Here is a 9,235-nt window from a genome sequence, read left to right on the forward strand (position 1 = left end):
ATGCATTCTCCTTGGCATGGCCTCTTCCTAGGCGTTCAGTTTCTACCATTCTGCGAAACTACCAATTCAGTTCATGAAGACACTCACCACTTGCTCTGACCATATGTGTCTGGCCCCTTAGACTCTGGCACTGACCTTTTCCCCATAAGTGAAGTGGGAATTCATTCTCCAACTGGTCCTGGGAGCAGCAGTGATTCCACTCAAGGCCATGAAGGCACTTACCAGTGATCACCTGCTCTTACAGCCCCAACTTCACCTGATCGGTGAAGCATCGATCATCGATTCTGTATGGCCTTTACAGCTGTCCTGGAGAAAAACATCAGAGAGAAGATGTTTACTCTTTAGTTGACTCTGCTGGCATACAACAGTGAGTTTCATACATCTTTTTTATCTGGCCATTGGGCAGACTTTCAAGAGATACCTGAATATTAGAGCAAATTCCATGATGTCCTATCCACAGAATATTTTTCCTGATAAACAGAGTAAAAATACTAAAAAACAAAGAGCTACAAAGAAAAGTGAGCGATGCATTTTGGAAATGTCTCCCTTAACTACTCTCTTACTGCTGTGCCTGCTTTGCAGCACCAGAGGAGCTTTCTTTCTTTTTTTTTTTTTTTTTTAAGATTTTATTTATTTATTTGACAGAGAGAGATCACAAGTAGGCAGAGAGGTAAGCAGAGTGGGGGAGGGGGAAGCAGCCTCCCTGCTAAGCAGAGAGACTGATGTGGGGCTCTATCCCAGGACTCTGAGATCATGACCTGAGCCGAAAGCAGAGGTCTAACCCACTGAGCCACCCAGGAGCTCTGAGGAGCTTTCTTAACAACTGTCCAAACTTAGACCATGAGACATGGAATGGGAAGCTGTCTCAGCCCAGCGAGGCCATCGAGCTTCATGTCCACTTCTGTGAGGCCAGCTCAGTCTCAGTGGTCCTTTGGTATCTCCAGAGATTGTGTTACATGACTCTGTGAGGACATGGAGACACATAGGCAACTCTGGGAAGGCAGTTTGTGCAGGAGCCCTGTCATTGGGGTCCACTGAGTCTCAGGGAAAATTGGGTGACCAACCTGATTTATGCTAGAAGTTACCTTGCCCTCTTAACAGTTTTTTGAAAGTCATGCTAGAGAATGAATCACTGATTCATCGCTGAGCACCAAAAGAAGCAGTTAGGTGGTATGTAGGGGCCATGCTTTCCGAAAAATGGCTAATTTCAAATTTAGATTCATCTTCAGGGAGCAAGATGTTCCCAATGATACTGGAACACATGCTTGTGGAGAGGAATGGAGAGAGAGGCAGGCTGAGACTATGCTTAGCATTTTATCTCTTATGTAACCTTAAAAAGTATTGAAGATACATGAATTATATATTGTACATGCGTGCATATATAACTGTGTTGAGAAGTACCATTCTCTGAGTTGGTAATGTTTTCTTAATCAAATTTTTAAGAATGTCTTTTCCTCTAAATATGTTTGGTGGTCATTTTAACATGAAATAGTTGTGAGTGCTTTTAAATTTTAGCTCTCTAGGGAGCACTGTATCAAATGTGTATTGGCTTTTGTACATAAAAAAATGTGGTAAAATAATTTCATTTGCACTGTGCTCCAAATTAGGTTAGTTCATGAAGAAATGAGAGAGGACTAAACACTGCCCCACCTCCAGCCCTGGACTCAGCCCTTTAAGTGCAGAGGGTAGGGGTGGGGCTGATCCAATGTGGGGCCATGTGCCTGCTCTCTGCCGCACAGGTCAGTTCATCTTTATGGCCTCTGACTGCAGGTCTCTGGGTAACTTTCTTCAATCGTACCCACATTTCAGCATTTATATTGAGTGAACTATTGTTTGTTCCCCACTTTCTCCCCAGCTCCCCCACATATGTGTTAGTTTAAAAAATTGTCCATTCAGATTAGGATGCCAAAATAGAATTTTTTTTTTTATGTTTGGCTACCACTTTATCCTCTCTTTGTGCTGTGCTTTATTTTGGTCTTTTTGAAAACAAGCTTTATTCTCATTTTTCCACTATTTTTAGTGGCTTATAGATTTGTATTCAAGCTATTTGGATAATACCTTATTATAAAACTGGTTTAAATGCAAACAAAAAATAGAAACAGCAGCCCCAATTCTTTCCTTAGAATTTTTGTTCCAGAAAACTGTGGCCCAGAAGAGACTATGACATCTAGAGAATGTTTTAGATCCATATTCAAAAGGATAGAAAAGAAGGATATAAGGAGGAACAAAGCAGAATTTCAAGAAGGGCAATGGAGAAAAGGTCTGGGAGGGCAGAGTGTCTTGGAACCCTTTCAGAAACCTGTTCCCATTTCTTCCTGATGACAGTTATGGTCCCTGCACATATGTGAGTACGGAAGGTTCAATCTATAATTACACCACAGACACAGGCTTATAAAGGGATTCCTTTTAACTATTCCTTGGGATTTGATTAATTACTTGCTTGTTGCTGAAGACAGAATAGAGTGACCATAACTGGGATTTTAATGGAGAAAATGAGACAGTAGTTAGAGAGTTCTTAGCAGAAAGAAGTGATGCACTAAAACTGTAAATGTTTTGGGTTGACTCTACCTCCTCTTCTTGCCCAGTTGTAGGAGACCTTGAGGTTTCCTTGGCTGCCCTGGAGAGCAATGAGACATTTAGTACTCAGATGAGAAGGCCAATCTTGATTGTTACATTGCACTTTTGAGCTATTTGGGCAGTTAGATTACCGGACAATAATCGTGCGCAGTTTACCACCATGTGTCTTTAATAACCCAGACATTTATGCTTAAGGTTTTAGTGTGGATTAGAATATATATTAGCTGAATATTAATGCATTTAATCAATCTTTTTTTTTTTTTTAATTCATGAGGGTTTTTTTTTCCCACCTGTACCATTTAGGGTTTCCATTTTTGTTCACAAACACTATAAGTAAGAAATAACTAAGAGGAATAACTTTATTTTATTGTAATCATCATCATTATCCAATGCCATTTAATTTATAATTAACATCAGTATCAGTACACTGTTCTTGATGCTGTATGAACAAATTTCTTTTAAAAGCCATTTTGTTTTTCTTTCCCTTAAATCATGAACAGAGGCTTCACTCATATTTCTGGTCAGGCATCAAATAAATGTGAAATATTGTCGTAAAGCAAGAAATCCTTTACTTCTACAGAAGAAAAAGCCACAAACATCATCTGATGACAGGAGTGGACACACATATACATTTGCACGCACTCGGCTAACCATACACATGTAAGAAAACGTATATCATACTAAGAATGATGGAACAGAAAGTTATAGAAGAAATACTGTTCACTTTTATTACCTTGTTCAATTGAGTGCAACAAACTTTGAATGAGACCTTATTCAGTGCCATAATCTGTGCTAGGTTTTAGGAGTAAAAAGAGGAATAAAGTATGAACTCTAGCTTTGCAGACCTTAAAGTCCAATGCATACTTAGAAAACTAGAAACATGGTTCACTGCTCAGGAATTGTGCACACAATGTAGGTTGTTGTTATAATTCGTAGTTTTTTTTTTTTTTTTCAAACTAGTGACCTAGTGAAAGTAAACAGAGCACTTTGTTGATAGAGATGAAAGATTTTTTTTCCTTTTATCCTACCACACTTAGAACAATGTGCAAAGAATATACAGTGGGTACTATCTTAGCTATTTCCTACCAAAGAATGGTAACTAGCATTAATCAGTGATGTGATAGCCCTGGTCTGTGTGTATGTGTGTGTGTTTGTGTGTGTGTGTAAGAAAGTGTACATCCAAGCTTTTCTTTTTTTTTTCTTTCTCTCTCTCTCTTTCTTTCTTTCAGAGAGAGTGACAGAGAGCACAAGCAAGGGGGGAGAGGCAGAAGGAGAAGAAGACTCCCCGCTGAGCAGGAACCTGACGTGGGGCTTGATCCCCAGACCCTGGGATCATGACCTGAGCCAAAGGCAAATGCTTAACTGATGGAGCCACCCAGGAGCCCCCAAGCTTCTTCTTCTTCTTCTTCTTTTTAAATTTTATTTGTATTTATTTGACAGAGATCACAAGTAGGCAGAGAAGCAGGTGGGGCGGGGGTGGAGGGAAGCAGGCTCCCCACTGAGCAGAGAGCCCCACGTGGGGCTCTATCCCAGAACCCTGAGATCACAACCTGAGTCAAAGGCAGTGGCTCAACCCACTGAACCACCAAGGTGCCCCTTTTCTTGATGGTCAATTGTGTCAGTTTCCTACTGCAGCTGTAACAAATTACCAGAAATTCAATGGATTCAACACCTTAAGTTTATTATTTTATGGATCTAGAGGCCAGAAGGACTAAAACCAAGGTGTCAACAGGGCTATTTCTCATAAAGGCTATAGGGGAGAAGATGCTTTCTTTTTTTTTTCCAGCTTCTAAGGGAATCCTGTAGGCCATAGCACATGACTACTTCTCATCTTCAAAGGCAATTGTAGCATCTTCAGTTTTTTCTCTCTTGGACTCTTCTTCCATCATCATATTGCCTTCTCTGACTCTGATCCCTCTTTCCACCTCTTATGAGGACCCTTGTAACTGATTATGTCAGGCCCAGATGAATAATCCAAAATAATCTCTCTTGCAATAATTGGCAACCTGTCTTCATTATTACCTCAGTCCTTATTAGGAGAATGAAATGTTTCTGTTTGGAAATGGATCTGAGTCTCTACATATTTCATAACACTAGGTTTAGAATTATTGACTCTTTCCTCCTTGATTCCTAACTCATACCACTTGCAGCATTCAAAAGGAGAGTCAACAGTTACCAAACAGTCAATACTTCCCACACACTGTTCATCACACTTCAACAATATGAACCCATGTAATCCCTAGAACCTCCTGTGAGGAAAGTACTGTGGTTGTTTTCCTTTTATAGATGAGCAAATCCAGATAATTTGGCTCAAAAGATCATACTCCAGACTGCTATAATCCAGCATCTCACTATGTTAAAGTGTTACCATTCAATCAGTTTATGCCCAATTTAAAGTCACTTTGTTTTAATAACAGGAAAGCATATCCATGGGTTAAGCTTATAAATTTAGAGCAATAGCCCACAGTTTGAATACTTGTCAAAAATCATAGAACTTGGACAGAAGACATGAACAGACATTTTTCCAAAGAAGACATATAGATGGCTAACAGACATATGAAAAGATGCTCACTATCATCAGGGAAATGAAAATCAAAATCATGATGAGATACCACCTCACACCTGTCACAGTGGCTAAAATTAACAACACAGGAAACAACAGATGTTGGTGAGGATACAGAGAAAGGGGAATGCTCTTAAACCATTGATGGGAATGTAAACTGGTGCAGCCACTCTGGAAAACAGTATGGAGGTTCTTCAAAAAGTTAAAAATAGAACTACCCTATGACCCAACAATTGCACTACCCAAAGGACACAAAATACTGATTTGAAGGGCACATGCACCACAATGTTTATAGCAGCACTATCAATAATAGCCAAATTATAGAAAAAGCCCAAACATCCATCAGCTGATGAATGGGCAAAGAAGATATGGTGTAAATATACAATGGAATATTATTCAGCCATCAAAAAAGAATGAAATCTTGCATGGATGGAGCTAGAGTGTATCTTGTTAAGTGAAATAAGTTCATTAGAGAAAGGCAGATACCATATGATTTTACCCATATGTGAGATTTAAGAAACAAAACAGATTAACTAGGGGAAGGAAAAACAAAATGGAAAGAGAGGCAAGCAAACCATCAGAGACTCTTAACAACAGAGAACAAACTGAGGGTTGATGGAGGGAGGTCGGCGGGGAATGGGCTAAATGGATGGTGGGTATTAAGGAGGGCACTTGTTGAGATAAGCACTGGGTGTTATATGCAAGTGATGAATCACCAAATCTATACCTGAAATCAATTTTACCATATATGCTAACTAACTAGAATTTAAATAAAAAATTGAATTTTAAAAAATGATGGAACTTGGAATTGGTTGCCAAAATCACACTATTAAGTAGAATTTTCCTTTTTTCTAAACATTTTCTTTAAACTCTACTTATACTTCACAGAATTAGAGTGAAAACGCTTAACTTTGATACTTCTAATGAAGAACAAGAAATCAGGCACATATATTAAACTTCAAATGAACTTAGCTGTTTCTTAGCCATGAATATAATGTTTGCTATCACTTTTGCAAACCACTGTGCTATGATTATATTCTCTTTTGTACACTTCCTTTTATAGTGGACAGAGTAGCATCTCTTTTATCCACACCTCATAAGAAATGACCTTAACCAAAGACTCGCTTGGCAATTTCTTTTTGTAGGAAATTCATTGGCAGAAATTCTGTTAAGTATTACATTGACAAAGTGTAAAACCAAGAAGGAATTTAAGTAAGAGATTGGGAAGCTATCAAAACTTTGGAACGGGGATAAAAAGACAACTTGGCAAAACTGTACACTGCTTTAGACATTCAGCATTTGTGGGTTTTGAGGGATTTATTGATGGTATAAAAGCCTTCTTCATATTAAAGAAATTAAATTTATTTGAGTATAAATAAATTTTAATAAGTATCATATATTATATATATTTATATATGATATATGTATAAAATAAGAATAAATACAAGGGACTATATGAGAAGAGGAGCCACCTGCTAATCCAAAACACAGGTGGGAAAGAAGATGGTAACTTTAAATGAGTGACAAGAACTAAAGATTCATGTCACGTGGACTGATAGGAACGAAAGAATTGTCATGGTATGAAATTTTCTTTTCAGTTCTCATTCATAAGTGGATTTGGTGACATCAAAGATGGCAATTATGAAAAATAAAAATAAGTAAGGCCTTATTTTTTTCTGTTTGTGAAATGTGAGGTAAATTATTAAAAAGTTTTAATTTTTAAAAACTTCAATTTTAACATAAAAATAATATGTTAAAATAAAATAAAACCTTGGAACATTAATCTATTACAAATATATTTGGAGTTAGGAGCACCAACTGGAAAATAATTATACATCATTGTGCAAACATTTATTTGTGATCAAGAATCATTAAAATAGATACTAAAAAAGTAGATGAATCCACTATCATAGTTGGAGACTTCAACATGCCTCTATCATAAATGGACGTATCTAGCAGGCAGAAAATCAGTAAGGACATAGTTGAGCTCAACAATAGTACCCATCACCTGGATATAATGGACATCTATAGACAACTTCATCCAGCAACAGCAAAATGTTCATTCTTCTCAAGCTCATATGGAACACTCACCAGGATAGAGCACATTTTGGTCCATAAAATATATAGTAGTGAATCCAAACAAATAAAAATCATACAATGTTTGCTCCCAGACCACTGTGGAATTAAACTTTGAATCAATAACAAAAGATAACTGGAAAATTCCCAGATTCCTAAAGATTAAAGAACACTTTATTAAATAACACATGGGCCAGAGAATAGATTTCAAGATAAGTTTAAAAATATTTTGAACTAAATGAAAACAACACAACTTAAAAAAAAATTGTGAGATACAGGAGACTGGAGGGTCCTTGACTGAGGCCAAAAGTGGATCAAGGTGGTGGGACTTGCACCAGGGATGTACCTCTCTAGCCAGTCCAGGTGGGTGCTCACTCTCACTCTCCTCTCCCTGTCCCCATAGGGAAGACAGCGCTGATCCAAAAGGCAAAACTGACTGACCAGACTGAGCACCAGGATGATATGGCCAAGCGCATGAAGGCTGTGATGGAGTGGGCCGCTGAGCTGTCCAACAAGGAGAGAAACCTGCTGTAGGGGCCTACTAGAACATGATAGTGGACCACAGGTCCTCTTGGAGGGTCATCTGGAGCAGTGAGCAGAAAACCTCTAATAAGAAGTTGCAACTGATTAAGGACTTTCAGTAGAAAGTGGAGTCTGAACTAAGGTCCATCTGCACCATGGTGCTGTAATTGTTGGATAACTATTTAATAGCCAATGCAACTAATCCAGAGAGTAAGTTCTTACATCTGAAAATGAAGGGAGATTACTTCCAGTACCTCATTGAAGTTGCATGTGGTGATGGTACAAAACAAACTATAGATAATTCCCAAGGAAATCACCAAGAGACTTTTGATATAAGCAAGAAAGAGATGCAACCCACACACTCCATCTGCCTGGACTGGTACTTTTAACTTCTCCGTATTTTACTATGAGATCCTTAATTACCCATATCTTGCCTGCACACTGGCTAAAACAGCTTTTGATGAGCCCATTGCACAACTTGATCTACTGAACGAAGACTTATACAAAGACAACACCTTCACAATACAGTTACTTAGACCTCAGACAGTGCAGGAGAAGAAAATGATGCTGGGAAAGGGACAGAAAACTAAATGCATACAGGGTATCAACCTTCTTCTCTTCAAGAAACCTTTTTACTCATCTTCATTCCTTATTCTATTTGGATTTCTTACAGCAAAGAAGCCCATTCACATGGATGGAATCAACTGTTTATAGTCTTTTCATACTGCAGCTTTGGGAAAACTCCATTACTTGATTTGTGCTTGTCTTGGCCTTCCTAGTGTGTGGTTACTGCTGTAGTAAAGTATTGATACCTTCATTCCATATAAACATAAGTAACTTCCAAACACTTATGTAAAGGACTAAAAACATACCCAGTTTTTAAGTAATCTGAACCAGTTTGGCAAGTGTCTGTGTTTTGTATTATGGTAAAGATATGAAAATGTAGCTCATTACGATTTAAAAGGTATTCTACATAATTCTTAATTTCTACATTCTCTCCCATACTCTTCTTCAGGGATTTCCTTTCAGTAAGAAACTTCCCCATGCTCTTACAGTATTCCTTTTGGTTAGGAAGCTAGAAGTATTAGATTGAATGGAAAAGCATTTGGCATTTCTGTGCTAGGGGTCACAAGCTGAAATACCTCCCATATCATATACGGTGGAGGTCTTGTGTATCTGTGACAACAGGAATTTTCCTTATCCATTCTTCATTTGTTGCTGCTTAAGTTGACAACTTACTTTTCCAATAAAAATTCACTTACACCCCACCCCCCAAAAAGAAAAAAAATTGTGGGATGCAGTGAAAACAATGCTTAGAGGAAAATTGATATCATTGAATGTCTATATTAGAAAAAAAATAAAACCAATAATCCACGTTTATACTTTAAGAAAATAGTAAAACAAATTAAATTCAAAGTAAGGAGAAAAAAAGAAATAATAATAATCAGCACAGAAATCAATAAAATTGAAAACAGGTTATCAATAGAGAAAACCAAT

At 37.8% G+C, this 9,235-nt stretch overlaps 1 pseudogene; it reads left to right on the forward strand.

The window, feature by feature from the left end:
• Positions 1-208: 208 nt before the first annotated feature.
• Positions 209-8,328, forward strand: LOC111158778 (annotated as a pseudogene).
• The last annotated feature ends 907 nt before the right edge of the window (positions 8,329-9,235 follow it).

The sequence above is a fragment of the Enhydra lutris genome, unplaced genomic scaffold, assembly GCF_002288905.1.
Source record: "Enhydra lutris kenyoni isolate GAN:26980312 unplaced genomic scaffold, ASM228890v2 scaffoldscaffold63, whole genome shotgun sequence".
Classification (NCBI taxonomy): Eukaryota; Metazoa; Chordata; class Mammalia; order Carnivora; family Mustelidae; genus Enhydra; species Enhydra lutris.